Source organism: Balaenoptera borealis, assembly GCF_965194805.1.
Source record: "Balaenoptera borealis genome assembly, chromosome: 2".
Taxonomy (NCBI): Eukaryota; Metazoa; Chordata; class Mammalia; order Artiodactyla; family Balaenopteridae; genus Balaenoptera; species Balaenoptera borealis.
The window spans coordinates 51,510,033-51,531,262 of NC_138867.1; positions in this window are offsets into that span (position 1 = coordinate 51,510,033).

Genomic DNA, 21,230 nt, shown 5'->3' on the forward strand with positions numbered 1-21,230 from the left:
CTATTTTCCAGAAGCCTTGTGATCTCTGGGGTGTGGGGTGTGGGGTGTGGGAGCTGGAGATACTGAGTGTGAAGGCCTCAAATGGGAAAGAAGTATTGCTGAAAGGGCATGAGTATGGAAGAATCTGGAAGCAAGGAAAGCAGTTAGAGGCTCCTGAGCTACTTCAGGAGAGAGTTGATGAGGGTCTCACCTAAGGAGATAGGGTTGGGATGAAGAAGAGAAAATATTTGAGAGATGTTTCATGGGTAAAATCTTCAGTACAACCACACCTCTTAAACTTTGAAGTTTCAGTCTTCCTCTTTGGTGTTGCATGGGAGCTTCAAGTGTGAGAGTGAGAAAGCTCAGGATGGATGCCCAGAATATAGACTCAGCTTCATTCTAGTTGCACACATTGCAGTTGACAACCTCTACCACCACTACCACCAATGCGAAGTTATTTACACCTCTAAATTTCCTACATTCAGCTCTCTCCTGTGTTCTCCTCAGTCTCCCCATCCCCCAGGATATCCTAGGTCGAAGTTTGAACTATCAGATTTTATAAATAATTGTGATTCACTTGGCCATAGTTTTATAAATTTTTCGTTTTGGTTTATTGTTGTTTTACAATCAACTCTTCCCCTAGGAGATACAGCAATGATAGAAAATAAATGAAACCTGTGCTTATTACAACTCACACTACAGAGATTAACCAAGATGGCGAAGTAGAAGGACGTGCTCTCACTCCCTCTTGCGAGAGCACCAGAATCACAACTGGCTGCTGGACAATCATTGACAGGAAGACCCTGGACTTCACCAAGGAGGATACCCCACGTCCAAGGACAGAGGAGAAGCCACAGTGAGACGGTAGGAGGGGCGCAATCAGAGTAAAATCAAATCCCATAACTGCTGGGTGGGTGACTCACAGACTGGCAAACACTTATACCACAGAAGTCCCCCCACTGGAGTGAAGGTTCCGAGCCCCACGTCAGGCTTCCCAACCTGGGGGTCCGGCAATGGGAAGAGGAATTCCTAGAGAATCAGACTTTGAAGGCTAGTGGGAATTGATTGCAGGACTTCGACAGGACTGGGGGAAACAGAGACCCCACTCTTGGAGGGCACACACAAAGTAGTGTGCGCATCGGGACCCAGGGGAAGGAGCAGTGACCCTGGGGGAGACTGAACCAGACCTACCTGCTGGTGTTGGGGGGTCTCCTGCAGAGGCAGGGGGTGGCTCTGTTTCACTGTGGGGACAAGGACACTGGCAGCAGAGGTTCTGGGAGGTGCTCCTTGGCGTGAGCCCTCCCAGAGTCTGCCATTAACCCCACCAAAGAGCCCAGGTAGGCTCCAGTGTTGGGTTGCCTCAGGCAAAACAACCAACAGGGAGGGAACCCAGCCCCACCCATCAACAGTCAAGTGGATTAAAGTTTTACTGAGCTCTGACCGCCACAGCAACAGTCAGCTCTACCCACCACCAGAGCCTCCCGTCAGGCCTCTTAGATAGCCTCAACCACCAGAGGGCAGACAGCAGAAGCAAGAAAAACTACAATCCTGCAGCCTGTGGATCAAAAACCACAGTTACAGAAAGATAGACAAGATGAAAAGGCAGAGGGCTATGTACCAGATGAAGGAACAAGAAAAAACCCCAGAAAAACAACTAAATGAAGTGGAGATAGGCAACCTTCCAGAAAAAGAATTCAGAATAATGATAGTGAAGATGATCCAGGACCTTGGAATAAGAATGGAGGCAAAGATTGAGAAGATGCAAGAAATGATTAACAAAGACCTAGAAGAATTAAAGAACAAACAAACAGAGATGAACAATACAATAACTGAAATGAAAACTACACTAGAAGGAATCAATAGCAGAATAACTGAGGCAGAAGAACGGATAAGTGACCTGGAAGATAGAATGGTGGAATTCACTGCTGCGGAACAGACTAAAGAAAAAAGAATGAAAAGAAAAGAAGACAGCCTAAGAGACCTCTGGGACAACATTAAACACAACAACATTCGCATTATAGGGGTCCCAGAAGGAGAAGAGAGAGAAAGGACCAGAGAAAATATTTGAAGAGATTATAGTCGAAAACTTCCCTAACATGGGAAAGGAAATAGCCACCCAAGTCCAGGGAGTGCAGCGAGTCCCATACAGGATAAACCCAAGGAGAAACACACCGAGACACATAGTAATCAAAGTGGCAAAAATTAAAGACAAAGAAAAATTATTGAAAACAGCAAGGGAAAAATGACAAATAACATACAAGGGAACTCCCATAAGGTTAACAGCTGATTTCTCAGCAGAAACTCTGCAAGCCAGAAGGGAGTGGCATGATATACTTAAAGTGATGAAAAGGAAGAACCTACAACCAAGATTACTCTACCCGGCAAGGATCTCATTTAGATTTGATGGAGAAATCAAAAGCTTTACAGACAAGCAAAAGCTAAGAGAATTCAGCACCACCAAACCAGCTCTACAACAAATGCTAAAGGAACTTCTCTAAGTGGGAAACACAAGAGAAGAAAAGGACCTACAAAAACAAACCCAAAACAATTAAGAAAATGGTCATAGGAACATACATATCGATAATTACCTTAAACGTGAATGGATTAAATGCCCCAACCAAAAGACATAGACTGGCTGAATGGATACAAAAACAAGACCCATATATATGCTGTCTACAAGAGACCCACTTTAGACCTAGGGACACATACAGACTGAAAGTGAGGGGATGGAAAAAGATATTCCATGCAAATGGAAATCAAAAGAAAGCTGGAGTAGCTATACTCATATCAGATAAAATAGACTTTAAAATAAAGAATGTTACAAGAGACAAGGAAGGACACTACATAATGATCAAGGGATCAATCCAAGAAGAAGATATAACAATTATAAATATATATGCACCCAACATAGGAGCACCTCAATACATAAGGCAACTGCTAACAGCTATAAAAGAGGAAATTGACAGTAACACAATCATAGTGGGGGACTTTAACACCTCACTTACACCAATGGACAGATCATCCAAAATGAAAATAAATAAGGAAACAGAAGCTTTAAATGACACAATAGACCAGATAGATTTAATTGATATATATAGGACATTCCATCCAAAAACAGCAGATTACACGTTCTTCTCAAGTGCGCATGGAACATTCTCCAGGATAGATCACATCTTGGGTCACAAATCAAGCCTCAGTAAATTTAAGAAAATTGAAATCATATCAAGCATCTTTTCTGACCACAACGCTATGAGATTAGAAATGAATTACAGGGAAAAAAACGTAAAAAAGACAAACACATGGAGGCTAAACAATACATTACTAAATAACCAAGAGATCACTGAAGAAATCAAAGAAGAAATAAAAAAATACCTAGAGACAAATGACAATGAAAACACGACGACCCAAAACCTATGGGATGCAGCGAAAGCAGTTCTAAGAGGGAAGTTTATAGCTATACAAGCCTACCTAAAGAAACAAGAAAAATCTCAAGTAAACAATCTAACCTTACACCTAAAGAAACTAGAGAAAGAAGAACAAACAAAACCCAAAGTTAGCAGAAGGAAAGAAATCATAAAGATCAGAGCAGAAATAAATGAAATAGAAACAAAGAAAACAATAGCAAAGATCAATAAAACTAAAAGTTGGTTCCTTGAGAAGATAAACAAAATTGATAAGCCATTAGCCAGACTCATCAAGAAAAAGAGGGAGAGGACTCAAATCAATAAAATCAGAAATGAAAAAGGAGAAGTTACAACAGACACCGCAGAAATACAAAGCATCCTAAGAGACTACTACAAGCAACTTTATGCCAATAAAATGGACAACCTGGAAGAAATGGACACATTTTTAGAAAGGTATAACCTTCCAAGACTGAACCAGGAAGAAACAGAAAATATGAACAGACCAATCACAAGTAATGAAATTGAAACTGTGATTAAAAATCTTCCAACAAAAAAAAGTCCAGGACCAGATGGCTTCACAGGTGAATTCTATCAAACATTTAGAGAAGAGCTAACACCTATCCTTCTCAAACTCTTCCAAAAAATTGCAGAGGAAGGAACACTCCCAAACTCGTTCTATGAGGCCACCATCACCCTGATACCAAAACCAGACAAAGACACTACAAAAAAAGAAAATTACAGACCAGTATCACTGATGAATATAGATGCAAAAATCCTCAACAAAATACTAGCAAACAGAATCCAACAACACATTAAAAGGATCATACACCATGATCAAGTGGGATTTATCCCAGGGATGCAAGGATTCTTCAATATACGCAAATCAATCAATGTGATACACCATATTAACAAATTGAAGAATAAAAACCATATGATCATCTCAATAGATGCAGAAAAAGCTTTTGACAAACTTCAACACCCATTCATGACAAAAACTCTCCAGAAAGTGGGCATAGAGGGAACCTACCTCAACATAATAAAGGCCATATATGACAAACCCACAGCAAACATGACAAACCCAAACAAACAATGGTGAAAAACTGAAAGCATTTCCTCTAAGATCAGGAACAAGACAAGGATGTCCACTCTCACCACTATTATTCAACATAGTTTTGGAAGTCCTAGCCACGGCAATCAGAGAAGAAAAAGAAATAAAAGGAATACAAATTGGAAAAGAAGAAGTAAAACTGTCACTGTTTGTGGATGACATGATACTATACATAGAGAATCCTAAAACTGCCACCAGAAAACTGCTAGAGCTAATTAATGAATATGGTAAAGTTGCAGGATACAAAATTAATGCACAGAAATCTCTTGCATTCCTATACACTAATGATGAAAAATCTGAAAGAGAAATTATGGAAACACTCCCATTTACCATTGCAACAAAAAGAATAAAATACCTAGGAATAAACCTACCTAGGGAGACAAAAGACCTGTATGCAGAAAACTATAAGACACTGATGAAAGAAATTAAAGATGATACCAACAGATGGAGAGATATACCATGTTCTTGGATTGGAAGAATCAACATTGTGAAAATGAGTATACTACCCAAAGCAATCTACAGATTCAATGCAATCCCTATCAAATAACCAATGGCATTTTTTACAGAGCTAAAACAAATCATCTTAAAATTTGTATGGAGACACAAAAGACCCCGAATAGCCAAAGCAGTCTTGAGGGAAAAAAACGGAGCTGGAGGAATCAGACTCCCTGACTTCAGACTATACTACAAAGCTACAGTAATCAAGACAATATGGTACTGGCACAAAAACAGAAACATAGATCAATGGAACAAGATAGAAAGCCCAGAGATTAACCCACGCACCTATGGTCAACTAATCTATGACAAAGGAGGCAAAGATATACAATGGAGAAAAGACAGTCTCTTCAATAAGTGGTGCTGGGAAAACTGGACAGCTACATGTAAAAGAATGAAATTAGAATACTCCCTAACACCATACACAAAAATAAACTCACAATGGATTAGAGACCTAAATATAAGACTGGACACTATAAAACTCTTAGAGGAAAACATAGGAAGAACACTGTTCGACATAAATCACAGCAAGATCTTTTTTGATCCACCTCCTAGAGTAATGGACATAAAAACAAAAATAAACAAATGGGACCTAATGAAACTTCAAAGCTTTTGCACAGCAAAGGGAACCATAAACAAGACGAAAAGACAACCCTCAGAATGGGAGAAAATATTTGCAAACGAATCAACGGACAAAGGATTAATCTCCAAAATATATAAACAGCTCATTCAGCTCAATATTAAAGAAACAAACACCCCAATCCAAAAATGGGCAGAAGACCTAAATAGACATTTCTCCAAAGAAGACATACAGACGGCCACGAAGCACATGAAAAGATGCTCAACATCACTAATTATTAGAGAAATGCAAATGAAAACTACAATGAGGTATCACCTCACTCCTGTTAGAATGGGCATCATCAGAAAATCTACAAACAACAAATGCTGGAGAGGGTGTGGAGAAAAGGGAACCCTCTTGCACTGTTGGTGGGAATGTAAATTGATACAGCCACTATGGAGAACAATATGGAGGTTCCTTAAAAAACTAAAAATAGAATTACCATATGACCCAGCAATCCCACTACTGGGCATATACCCAGAGAAAACCGTAATTCAAAAAGACACATGCACCCGAATGTTCATTGCAGCACTATTTACAATAGCCAGGTCATGGAAGCAACCTAAATGCCCATCAACAGACGAATGGATAAAGAAGTAGTGGTACATATATACAATGGAATATTACTCAGCCATAAAAAGGAACGAAATTGAGTCATTTGTTGAGACGTGGATGGATCTAGAGACTGTCATATAGAGTGAAGTAAGTCAGAAAAAGAAAAACAAATATCGTATATTAATGCATGTATGTGGAACCTAGAAAAATGGTACAGATGAACCGGTTTGCAGGGCAGAAGTTGAGACACAGATGTAGAGAATGGAGATATGGACACCAAGGGGGGAAAACTGCGGTGGGGTGGGGATGGTGGTGTGCTGAATTGGGCGATTGGGATTGACATGTATACACTGATGTGTATAAAATTGATGCCTAATAAGAACCTGCAGTATAAAAAAACAAACAAACAAAAGAACTAATACAACTCACACTACATAAATCACCTTACCCTTGGTGAATGGGAAAATGGCTATTTGTGTGAGGCTGCAAATTGAATGTACTCGTGCAAATTAAGGAGCAGAAAACGAGTATGAAATGAGAACATTCAAAAAAGGTTGTTTTAAGACGTTTCAGGTTTGTTTTTCCTCTTCTGCTCTAAAATATTCTGTGTACTAAGAACTTGCTCAGGAGTCAAGGGGAGCAGCTTCTACATTATCAGAGTCAGTGTGAACCTGTATTATCAGCAGGTCCATGGGACCCTAAGCATTCTTCTCAGGATTAGAGAAGATGTGGTAATCGTCACACAGAGCTGGGTCTGAGTGAAATGAGAAGCAGACCAAAGGTAAGAGGTCTCTGGGCAGAATTTTTTTCAAAAGTGGTTTCAAACTTCCCTACACAGCCGAAGTCCCCAAGAATTTAAGTACAGATCCATGAGCAAAACTTGGGATTTGAATCTGAATTTTTAAGCTTGGGCCCTGGAAATGTGCATTTTTATAAAAGCTCTTGAAGTGACTAAGAGACATGATCAGGTTCATAAACTTCATTTCTGGTAGTTGGGACTAGAATATAAGAAACTAAGAAATGGGGTTGACTTTTCCCATTAATTACAACCTTAGAGAAGTACCTCTAGGTTTTACTTCTTTCTGATAAAATATGAGGCTCCCAGATCCCTCCAGAAGCTAAAATGTTATGATTCAGTAAATAAGAGTTTTAGCAGTTGCATTTCTGTTTTTGTGCCTTTGGGTTTAGAAACTAATTTTCAGAGCTTGCCTTTAATGTAGATGGAGTTTGTGGCTGACTATAGCTCCCATTCAAAGGATTCCAAGTAGGTTTTTCTTCCTCAGAACATCTTCTACACCAACCTGCTTTCAGTTTCGGAAATTTCTGCATTAGAGGAATGGGTTAAAGTGAGGTCTCTTCAGTTACATATTTAAGTCCCCTTTTGTAGGAGTTAGTAACTGCATTAACAAGTTGATAATAGTTTTGTACCAAATATTGTAGCACTTCTCAGCCACTTTTTCTATCATGACACCTATGACTAGTTGTGAGCACATGTGCTTCTCTCTCTCATTGATGCAGTCAGTGTTGTGTATGATGCCCAACTGTATCTCTACTGTTTTCCTTCCTATTATGAAAGCATCTCAGAATGCAAAGAATGAGAGTGACATAATTATTAGAATAACCTAGAATCTAGTCAAGTTTTATAAGAATAAAAGTATCATTAATTCTCAAAGTTGGATGTGAGTAAAAAAAATTAGTTGAGACATGCCTCTTCTGATTGTGACTGTGTTAATTTGCTAGGTCTGCCATCAACTGATGGGTTTAAGCAACAGAAACCTATTGTCTCAGTTCTGGAGGCTAGGAAGTCTGAAATCAAGGTGTTCTTTCCAGGCATGTCTGGCTCTGTCCAAATTTCTCCTTTTTATGAGGATACCAGTCATATTATATCAGGATCCATCCTAATGACTTCATCTTAACTTGATCATCTGTGAAGACCTTATTACCAAATAAGGTTACATTCACAGGTACTGATGGTTAAGACTTTAACATTTTGGGGAGGATACAATTAAACCCATAATAGTGTCATTCCATTGTATGGTGGCATTGATGGTGAAAATCTAATGAATTAATTTATGAGGTGGATCATGGTCCTTCAGAAATTGATAAAAATATAGACGGGTTTTTCTGGTGTGAGATAGATTAAATATGGAGCTCAGAAACTGCCAGAGGCATGACTGGCCCAGATTGAAAGGCCTTAAATTGCCAGCAAAAAGTAATTGGTAACGAAGACTGTGGGAAGGGTTGCCGTAACTAGGAGAACTACCTTAGGGTAGTTACAAGGACACTAAATACAAACTTAGCCTTCTTTATGTAGAAGACAGCTCCTACAGGTAAGTGTGGGAAGGGTAAGGTTACTAGAGTAAATTTTGGAGTAGCTGTTTGCATCTCTGATCCTGAGAGTTTCATAGCATTAAGTTTTTATATTACCATCTTACTGTTATAATAAAAGCATTAATCACATCATTAATAAAACTAGTATTTTATCCCAAACCTGGTAGTTTTCTATTGGTATATATTAAGATTGTACAATTGCACAGCACATATACTGTGCACTGACATGTATTTGGAAGGTAGTCTGGGAAATGGGAAGGTATTTGATGGTATTTTGGAAATACATAGTGATGCCTGCTTGTACTGTCATGAAGCAACTGTGCGCGTATTTCCCCAACTTCATGATCATGTTGGTATTGTGAAATTGTTCAAGATGGGAGAATTTATACTATGGCAATTGGCAAGTGCTGTAAATTATAGCTTCAACTTTGTTTTGAAAGCTGGTTATTAAACATTCACCAGAACACCACCAGATATAAACGGCGTTTTAAATTAATATACTCTGGTTTTAGGGACACTTACAAGAAAAGCTGTTTTTCCTGCTGAACAAAAGTAGCTGTATCTTGGTACCATGCATTAGAATAGTGTGAAGATGAACAATAGGGCCAGTTTAGGAGACAGATGAAATGAATTTGAACTGCAATCTAGTAATGGCTTCTAAAGCTGTTGAGCAAATTGCCGAGGCAATTCTGGTATGTGAAATTCATTCATTAAGAAGAGTTAAAATTCAAACTTCCTGCTTCCCTGACACAGGATGAATAATAGGAGGGCTAGAAGGATCATCATTTCCATGGAAAACCCTGGAAATCAGAGAGTTCCAAGCTGTCATTAGTTGAGTTTTCAGGATTAAAAAGTAAAAAAAAAAAAAGACTATTTAAACATTTGTTAATTCAACCTGTACATTTTATGGGTATTTGGATAATATGCACTAATGTGAAGAAAAATGAGCTTAGGAATAAGTCTGCAGTGCATCTCAAGCTTTAATGAGTTTATAGATCATCTGGGAACCTTGTTAAAAAATTTAGATTTTCATTCAACGACTCTGGGGTGGGGCCTCAGCTGCTGGTCCCCAGAGCACACTCTGAGTAGCAAGGAGCTAGAAATCTTTCAGAGGACGTGAGTGTGGAGGTGCCCCTGACCGGGTGTGATCCTCCCTCTGGCCCACCTTGCCCTCAGCAGCAATAAGGAACACATGACTTGAAGGTTTTCCTTCTATTCTATTCTGCTACACTTTCTTTTAATTTAGATTTATTTACTGGTTGATGGTAACAGTGTTCTCCCTTAGAAATTCCTCTGAGGTCACCACTTCTTAACATTTAAACCTGTTCTATTTTTTTTTCTCCCTAAGTCTTGAGACTAACTGGGATCTCTGTAATTCCACACAGCTTCCAGTAGAGGTCATCACCTCGTTACAGAAATATTTTCTTTCTTTCTTTTTTTTTTCCTAAGAGATAGTTCAGTGGCTGGGATGAATTTGCCTTCTCTGGGAGGGAGTCAGCCTAAGGGACCAGTTATCTCCAAGGCCACTGGTTTGCACATAATATCGCCTCCATCCAAAAGTGGGAGTGTCAAAGATGGGCATACTTTTCCAATCCCCTGGAAAAAATGAAGGAAACAACAACTGAAGCATGGCTAAAGGGCTACAAAATTTAAATGCAGTGTATCAGTTTGCTAGGGCTGCCATAACAAAGTTCCACAGCTGGTGACTTAAACAACTGAAATTTATTTTCTCACAGTTCTAGAGCCTGGAAGTCCTCAATTAAGGCATTGGCAGGGTTGACTTCTTCTGAGGGAAGGATGTGTTCCAGGCCTCTCTCTGACTTATTAGATGGCCGTTTTCTCCCTGTTGTCTTCATATCATCTTCCCTCTGTATGTGTCCATGTCCACACTTCCTTTTCTTATAAGGACATCAGTCATGTTGGATTAGGGCTCACCCCAATGAACTCATATCAATTCAGTTACCTCTTTAAGGACTCTTAATAAATACAATTAGTGCTCACTTCATCAGCACATATACTAAAATTGGAATGATACAGAGAAGATTAGCATGGTCCCTGTGCAGGGATGACACACAAATTTGTGAAGCGTTCCACATTTTTTTTTTTTTTACTATTGCGGTGCTGATGTACCTCCTTGTTATTGATTCATCTATATTTTTATTTTTATATTCTTTCTAACATATCTGTTAGTTTCCTAGCTTAATTTTATTTTTTACTTTGTTATTGTTCTTTTTTTTTTTTTTTTGCCACCCACACAGCTTGGGGGATCTTGGTTCACAAGCTGGGGGTCAGGCGAAGGAAGGTCCTGTGGTGGGAGCACTGAGTCTGAACCACTGAACTAACAGAGAAACTCAGACCTCTGGAAATATTCATTGAGTGAGGTGTCATGGAGGTCCTTATCTCAGCACCAAGACCCAGCTCTACACAACAGCCTACAAACTCCAGTGTTGGAAGCCTCAGGCCAAACAGCCAGTAAGACAGGAACACAATCCCCCTCATAAAAGTAATAAAAAAATGATACGGCAAAAAAATATGTCACAGATGAAGGAGCAAGGTAAAAACCTACAAGAGCAAATAAATGAAGAGGAAACAGGCAATCAACCTGAAAAAGAATTCAGAGTAATGATAGTAAAGATGATCCAGAATCTCAGAAATAGAATGGAGGCACGATTGAGAAAATACAAGAAATGTTTAACAAAGATCTAGAAGAACTAAAGAAAAAACAAACACAGATGAACAACACAATAACTGAAATGAAAAATACACTAGAAGGAATCAATAACAGAATAACTGAGGCAGAAGAACAAATAAGTGAGCTGGAAGACAAAATGGTGGAAATAACTGCCAAGCAGCAGAATAAAGAAAAAACAATGAAAAGAATTGAAGACAATCTCAGAGACCTCTGGGACAACACTAAATGCACCAATATTCGAATTATAGGGGTCCCAGGAGAAGAAGAGATAAAGAAAGGGTCTAAGAAAATATTTGAAGAGATTATAGTCGAAAACTTCCCTAACATGGGAAAGGAAATAGTCACCCAAATCCAGGAAGTGCAGAGAGTCCCATACAGGATAAACCCAAGGAGAAACACACTGAGACATATTAATCAAACTATATAAAGTTAAATGCAAAGAAAAATATTAAAAGCATCAAGGGAAAAGCAACAAATAACATACCAGGGAATCCCCATAAGGTTATCAGCTGATTTTTCAGCAGAAACTCTGCAGGCCAGAAGGGAGTGGCAGGATATACTTACAGTGATGAAAGAGAAAAACCCACAGCCAAGATTACACTACCCAGCAAGGATCTCATTCAGATACGATGAAGAAACCAAAAGCTTTTCAGACAAGCAAAAGCTAAGAGAATTCAGCGCCACCAAACCAGCTTTACAACAAATGCTAAAAAACTTCTCTAGGTGGGAAACACAAGAGAAAAAAAGAACCACAAAAACAAATCCAAAACAAAATTAAGAAAATGGTAATAGGAACATACATATCGATAATAACCTTGATTGTAAATGGATTAAATGCCCCAACCAAAAGAAAAGACTGGCTGAATGGATACAAAAACAAGACCCATATATATGCTGTCTACAAGAGACCCACTTCAGAGCTAGGGACACATACAGACTGAAAATGAGGGGATGGAAAAAGATATTCCATGCAAATGGAAATCAAAAGAAAGCTGCAGTAGCAATACTAATATCAGATAAAACAGACTTTAAAATAAAGACTGTTACAAGAGATAAGGAGAAACACTGCATAATGATCAAAGAATCAACCCAAGAAGAAGATATAACAATTATAAATTGTAATGCACCCAACATAGGAACACCTCAGTACATAAGGCAAATGCTAACAACCATGAAAGGAGAAATAGATAGTAACACAATCATAGTAGGGGACTTTAACACCCCACTTACACCAATGGACAGATCATCCAAACAGAAAATAAATAAGGAAACACAAGCTTTAAATGACACAATAGACCAGATTTAATTGATATTTATAGAACATTCCACCCGAAAGTGGCAGAATACACTTTCTTCTCAAGTGCACATGGAACATTCTCCAGGATAGATCACATCTTGGGTCACAAATCAAGCCTCGGTAAATTTAAGAAAATTGAAATCATATCAAGTAGCTTTTCCAACCACAACGCTATGAGATTAGAAATAAATTACAGGGGAAAAAAATGTAAAAAACACAAACACATGGAGGCTAAACAATATGCTGCTAAATAACGAAGAGATCACTGAAGAAATCAAAGAGGAAATCAAAAAATACATAGAAACAAATGACAACAAAAACACAACCCAAACTCTATGGAATGCAGCAAAAGCAGTTCTAAGAGGGACATTTATAGCAATTCAATCTCACCTCAAGAAAAAAGAAAAATCTCAAATAAACAGTCTACCCCTACACCTAAAACAACTAGAGAAAGAAGATCAAAGAAAACCCAAAGTCAGTAGAAAGAAAGAAATCATAAAGATCAGAGCAGAAATAAAATAGTAATGAAGAAAACAATAGCAAAGATCAATAAAACTAAAAGCTGTTTTTTTGAGAAGATAAACAAAATTGATAAACCCTTAGCCAGACTCATCAAGAAAAAAAGGGAGAGGACTCAAATCAATAAAATTAGAAATGAAAAAGGAAAAATCACAACTGACACTGCAGAAATACAAAGGATTGTAAGAGACTACTACAAACAACTATATGCCAATAAAATGGACAACCATGAAGAAATGGACAAATTCTTGGAAAGGTACAATTTTCCAAGACTGAACCAGGAAGAATTAGAAAATATGAATAGACCTATCACAAGCAATGAAATTGAAACCGTAATTTAAAATCTTCCAACAAACAAAAGTCCAGGACCAGATGGCTTCACAGGCGAATTCTATGAAACATTTAGAGAAGAGCTAACACTGATCCTTATCAAACTTTTCCAAAAAACTGCAGAGGGAGAAACACTCCTAAATTCATTCTATGAAGCCACCATCACCCTGATGCCAAAACTAGAAAAAGATATCACAGAAAAAGAAAATTACAGACCAATATGACTGATGAAAATAGATGCAGAAATCCTGAACAAAATACTAGCAAACAGAATCCAACAGCACTTTAAAAGGATCATCCACCATGATCAAGTGAGATTTATCACAGGGATGCATGGATTCCTCAATGTATGCAAATCAATCAATGTGATACACCACATTAATAAATTAAGGAATAAAAACCATATGATCATCTCAATAGATGCAGAAAAAGTTTTAACAAAATTCAAAAACCATTTATGATAAAAACTCTCCAGAAAATGGGCATAGAGGGAACCTACCTCAACATAATAAAGGCCATATATGACAAACCCACAGGAAGCATTATACTCAATGGTGAAAAACTGAAAGCATTTCCTCTAAGATCAGGAACAAGACAAGGATGTCCACTCTCACCACTCTTACTTAACATAGTTTTGGAAGTCCTATCCATGGCAATCAGAGAAGAAAAAGAAATAAAATAATACAAATTGGAAAAGAAGAAGTAAAACTGTCACCCTTTGCAGATGACATGATACTATACATAGAAAATCCTAAAGATGCCCCCAGAAAACTACTAGAACTAATCAATGAATTTGATAAGGTTGCAGGATACAAAATAAATGCAGAGAAATCTCTGGTATTCCTATACACCAACATTGAAAAATCAGAAAGAGAAATTAAGGAAACACTCTCATTTACCATTGCAACAAAAAGAATAAAATACCTAGGAATAAACCTGCCTAAGTCTTTCTCCCTCTGCCTAAGGAGGCGAAAGACTTGTACTCAGAAAACTATAAAACACTAATGAAAGAAATCAAAGATGACATAAACAGATGGAGAAATATACCATGTTCTTGGATTGGAAGAATCAATATTGTGAAAATGACTATACCACCCAAAGCAATCTACAGATTCAGTGCAATCCCTATCAAACTACCAATGGCATTCTTCACAGAATTAGAACAAAAAATTTTACAATTCGTATGGAAACACAAAAGACCCTGAATAGCCAAAGCAATCGTGAGAAAGAAAAATGGAGTTGGAGGAATCAGGCTCCCCGACTTCAAATTATACCACAGAGCTACAGTAATCAAGACAGTATGGTACTGGCACGAAAACAGAAATATAGATCAGTAGTACAGGATAGAATGCCCAAAGATAAACCCACGCACATATGGACACCTAATTTATGACAAAGGAGGCAAGAACATACAAAGGAGAAAAGACAGCCTCTTCAATAAGTGGAGCTGGGAAAACTGGACAGCTACATGTAAAAGAATGAAATTAGAACACTCCCTAACACCATACACAAAAATAAACTCCAAATGGATTGAAGACTTAAATGTAAGACCAGACACTATAAAACTCTTAGAGGAAAACATAGGAAAAACAGTCTTTGACATCAACCACAGCAAGATCTTTTTTGACCTACCTCCTAGAGTAACGGAAATAAAAACAAAAATAAACAAATGGGACCTAATTAAACTTAAAAGCTTTTGCACAGCAAAGGAAACCATAAACGACAAAAAGACAACCCTCAGAATGGGAGAAAATATTTGCAAATGAAACAACAGACAAAGGATTAATATCCAAAATATACAAACAGCTCATGGAGCTCAATATCAAAAAAAACCAAACAATACAGTTAAAAAATGGATGGAAGACCTAAATAGACATTTCACCAAAGAAGACGTACAGATGGCCAGGAAGCACATGAAAAAATGCTCAACATCACTAATTATTAGAGAAATGGAAATCAAAACTACAATGAGGTTTCACCTCACACCAGTCAGAATGGCCATTATCAAAAACTCTAGAAAAAATAAATGCTGGAAAGGGTGTGGTTAAAAAGGAAACCCTCCTACACTGTTGGTGGGAATGTAAATTGATACAACCACCATGGAAAACAGAATGGAGCTTCTTTATAAAACTAAAAATAGGACTACCATATCACCCAGCAATCCCACTACTGGGCATATACCCTGAGAAAACCATAATTCAAAAAGAGACGTACCACAATGTTCATTGCAGCACTATTTCCAATAGCCAAGACATGGAACCAACCTAAATGTCCATCGACAGCTGAATGGATAGAGAAGATGTGGCACATATATACAATGGAATATTACTCAGCCATAAAAAGAAACGAAACTGAGTTATTTGTGGTGAGGTGGATGGATCTAGAGTCTGTCATACAGAGTGAAGTAAGTCAGAAGGAGAAAAACAGATACCATATGCTAACACATATGTATGGAACCTAAAAAAAATAAAATTGGTACTGATGAACCTAGTTGCAGAGCAGAAATAAAGATGTAGACATAGAGAATGGACTTGAGGACACAGGGTGGGAGGGGGAAGCTGGGGGGAAGTGAAAGTAGCATTGACATATATACACTACTGAATGTAAAATAGTTAGCTAGTGGGAAGCAGCTGCATAGCACAGGGAGATCAACTTGGTGCTTTGTGATGACCTAGAGGGGTGGGATAGGGAGGGTGGAGGGAGGCTTAAGAGGGAGGGGATATGGGGACAATATATATGCATATGTCTGATTCACTTTGTTGTACAACAGAAACTAACCAGTATTGTGAAGCAATTATACTCCAATAAAGATCTGTTAAAATAATAAAACAGTATGGTACTGGTGTAATGATAGACACATAGATCAGTGGAATGCAATTGAGTTTCCAGAAATAAACTCATGCATTTATGGCCAATAAATTAAATAAATAAATAAATATATAAATACATACATACATACAATTAAATTCTGAGGTATGGGGGTATTAGGACTTCAACATATTAATTTTTGATGGGACCCAATTTAGCCCATAACATGCAATAAATAGCCAAACTGTCTTAAGAGAACAAGACTTCATTGATAAATAGAGCTATGTCTACAGCTATAATTTGTGTGGAAAATTCAAATCAAAAGTTTCTTTTCCCTCCATTACCTGAATATGTCTGGAAGATTGAATTAAAATAAAAATCAGCTCTAATTGTCTTAAGTAATTGTTCATTTTTTGTAGGTGTTACATTTTGACGGCTGATCTAGGAGTAGATCATAGGGAAGGAGGACTCTGAAGCAGGAGACAGGGTGCAAATCTTCCAGTTACATTATCCAGACCAGAGGCATTTTCTCCTAAATTACGTCCCATCACTATTTCTATCATAATTTCTTTGTTTCAGGTCTGTTGAGTTGCCTTCTTCTTGACATCTTTCCAGAGATCACATGAACTAAAAGTAAAGTCTCTGTTCTTTGAATTCATTAATTCATTCCAAAGACATACTCCAAAGCACCCACTATATTTGTAATACCCTGGGCACATAAACTTGAATGTCAATACCTTCTCCCTAGTAACTTACTATAATAGAGTAGAAATGTTTGTAAGAGATGTGTGGCCAAGTGCCATTGCAGAATAGTTGGCGGGGGGAGAGTAATTTTAAGGAGGAATCAGGAGATTTTGATATGTCATTAATCTGACATTTATTCATATGCCTTAGCAACCCTCTCCTTACCCATCCAAGAATTGTTATTTTTGTGTTTCTCAGAAGGCAGTACACATTGTAGGTGCTCAATGAATGCTTGTAGAAGAATGAATAAAATCAGGTGTTATAATTCTCTTACTCAGGAATAAATGTTAAGGTACTATTCTGCAAGGTGGGCTTACTTGGGTGATCTGCCCATTCTGGGCACCAGCCCTTGTCCATCAGGGTCCACACGGGCCACATAACTATAAATCCTACTCCCAGAGGGGCTTCATCAGAACAACAAAGAGATATGTTGTAAATGACTGAACACGAGTTACAGACTTAGAACTTTATAGAATTTAGCTATTTTGAAGATGCAACAACTAAAATGTTATAGACTGGGGTTTTGAGATTAGCATTTTACTTTCTCCTTTCTAAGGAAATAGTGAAAACCTTGGTCAGCTCTGGCTGAGAGAATTGTATCTGTATTGATCTCCTTCAGATTTTCAGGTTTATTACATTAGTTCTCTTGTAAATATTCTGCCTTGTTCTGTCCTATGCCTTTTGGTGTCAAGATGGTCACTTCTTCACAGTGGAGCCCTTTTTAATTATAATAAAGATTCTAAATTTGCTTTGGGTCCATTTTAAGTGCAGAGACTTCATTAATTACACCAGGAGGAGGTTTCCTAATGCTATAACATCTAGGAGCCTTTGAAAAATTAATTTGAAAAGGTTTTTCTTCCTTATTGTGCAGTTTTGTGTGAATTTGTTTCCTCTTGAGTATTCTGATGGTTGTATCTTTTTTTTTTTTTTTAATCCAGATTGCTTTAGAGGATGAGGAGCCTGCTGATTTGGTTGCAAATGAAATATAAGCCTCACAGCCAAGAACCATTAATACCATAACATTCTATCTGGTTTTAACCACTAGGGAAAATTACTATTTAACAAAATGTTGAAATAAATAAATAGTAATTTATGACACCATTGTTCTCTGTTGTTGGAAACCTCACCTTTAAAAATAGTTATCACATCTTGGAGGGAGACTCATGAAAAGAAAAAGAGTTTGAGGGGATTTCTCCAGTGGTGCTCTCCTGCTTGACTCTTTTTTCCCCTTATTAACCCACTCCTACTGAAGCAAATACACTTGGTCTTCCACTTTGTTTTTTCCCAATTTCTTTTTGTATAAATACTCTTGGCTTTGAGGTAACATGAAGGAGTGAATGCTAGGTCTGAGAGTCCAGAACATAAGCAGACATGAAAGCCTCATCACCACGACATCAAAGGCTAACACAGAAAGTGCTAAAACAGAAATCATCAAGTTGTTCCCAGCTACCCTTTCTTGTGAGATATTTAGCATCCTGTTCAATATTTGGACACTTGGACTATTCCACAGGCTCCTCAAATCTAAAGTAGAAGTGAGTTAGAGGTAGAAACCTAGATGTGGTCCTTTAGTTGTCTGAACAAGGACATTGTCCCAGTAGATTCTCTCTCGACATGGTTCGTGCTTGGGCTCATTATGTCCTATCAGTATTTTTATTTTTCAGTTATTTATTTTTTGAACTGGTTAAAGATTTAGATCAAAATGGGGACACTGTGTAGAAGCTATTCATGAGGTTTACTTGCCAGTTTATTACAAATTGCATCCCTCTCCCCAGGGAGAACACACTCTCTGTTTCATTTAATCTCTTTTATAAGGGATGACAGTATATATTAACAGAGGGCAAGAATAGATCATTGGGTTTAAGTGTTAATGATCATCTAATAATAAGATGTGATAGGATTATATTAGAATTGCAAAACTGGTCTATTTATTAAGAGTGGCAGGCTATCAAATTATAAGTCTCAGAGGACACAGGAATAATTATAATCTTCTAGAAATGAAAAAGTTAAACTCTTTTGAAAGTCAATTTTATTATTTTGCTAAACTATGGCCAAATAAGGTTAACTCTGAAAATGTCTGTTATGTGAAAAAATAAATTTTATTAGCATTTAAATGAGACCTCATCTTCTAACACTTTCTGGTAGTTTTTAGAAGAATTCCACCTTTTTGATATGTTCGTTATGCATAAGGATGTTAAGGTCTTATTGATAACATAGAAATTAATACGCTTTTAAAATGTTTAATTCAGTGTTATAAAATGATTATTAGCTGCAAGTATAGTACATTCTCTAATAGCTCATTACAAAACATGTTATGGAATATATCAGTTAAAAAAGCTTTATATACAGTCTGTGACGACTTGAAAGAAAAGGCAGTGTGAGCAGTAACCCTAACATAGGATCTCAAAGTGGGAATTCAAATTTCACCTGGAACCTTGACTGACTACTTATAGATCTTCCTCTACAAAACTAAACAAATCACTTCCCTGATAATAGCAGCTAACTTATTTGGATGTTCTTTGAGCCCCAGTTGAGTGACCTTCATCTGGTGTGTTGTCTTCCATTATCTCCAGCCTCACTCAGCCTCCCATTTGGAGTATCTTCATTTTTCATTCTTGGCTTCTTTATCAGAGCATCTAATTTTAGCTCCTACCCCGTTTCTTGTCTTTATTTCTAAAAAATTTTGAGGCATGTTCTATACTAATTAGTTTAATTTATTTGTAATTTTTCAACTCATTGCATCTTGGCATCAATTCCTACCATTTTACCAAAAGCATTCCTAATTGCTGGATTTGGCAGTAATTATTTTCCTGTCATTGTCTTTTTCTTTTTTATTTCTTTTTTTAACAAATTTTATTTTATATTGGAGTATATTTGATTAACAATATTGTGTTAGTTTCAGGTGTATAGCAAAGTGATTCAGTTATACATATATGTATCTATTCTTTTTCAAATTCTTTTCCCATTTATGTTGATACATGTATTTTGGATGTTGGCTTTGAAAATAAAGTGCTAGACCTGTAGACCAGCTTGGTGGAGCAGGATGTCATCCCCAAATAGTGACATCTGCATCTGTGAATATTAAGGGGATTCAAAGACTCCAACACATTCACCCTAACAACTCTAGCCAAGCCCTGCATTGGTTCCTCAAGGTGGTCAAAAAATATAACTTATTTACTAATTGTGTCCTCTCTTTTATGAAAGTGGGATTCTGTAATTACTAAACACTGTTAAAGTGCAGTAATTATATTTCATCGTACCAACAGGGGGATAATAAGCATTGACTATTACTCCCAGAGTCTAGCTTCAAATTTTTTGAACCCTAGAGCATCAGTGTGGGGCTACATAATGCTAACTTGGCTTCTCTCTGATCCCTACAAGGACCATACAGAGTAAAAAGAGACTGCAGTTAATGGTGCCCTAGGAGTAGGAACTGGAGAGGTTAAGAAAAGTCCTATACAGGGTATGTGAATAAGTACATTGATGCAGTTTGACATGAATAAACTGCTTGAAAGCCCAGGAAAATTTTTAAAAGATCTAGAGAAACAACTAGTTATGGTAAACATGGCCTCAGCCTACATTTCCATGATTAATACAGCAGAGTAAGTTAAAGAATGCCTTTGGAAGGTCACCTCGGTTTCTTGTTAGTTAAAATCAAGACATACAATTTGTCCATTGTAATAGGGCATAGTATCCTTACTACAAAACTCTATCTAGGGATAAGCAGGAAACTTCTTCGTGACTAAAAAGTTGTATCTAAATAAGTGGAAAGGTACAAATCTTTTTTTTTAAAATTAATTTATTAATTTATTTATTTTTGGCTGTGTTGGGTCTTCGTTTCTGTGCGAGGGCTTTCTCTAGTTGCGGCAAGCGGGGGCCACTCTTCATCGCGGTGCGCGGGCCTCTCACTATCGCGGCCTCTCTTGTTGCGGAGCACAGGCTCCAGACGCGCAGGCTCAGTAGTTGTGGCTCACGGGCCCAGTCGCTCCGCGGCATGTGGGATCTTCCCAGACCAGGGCTCGAACCCGTGTGCCCTGCATTGGCAGGCAGATTCTCAACCACTGCGCCACCAGGGAAGCCCCAAGAGAGGTACAAATCTTAATACCTGAATTATACAGATGAAGTTGGTCTACCTCTCCTGCCCACCAATAGGACTTTGTGTCTCCCTAGAGGTATAAACCATAAGACCTGGAAGCTCTTTAATTCTGTTACCTGATCTACCTATGATGATGGTTCAGGAGGCACTACAATAAACACTGAATTAATCAGGTTCAGAGAAAGTTATTTTTACCTTAAATATATAAAAAACACAGATGACTGAAAAGATAGACTCATTTTCAGGACCCCAGGAG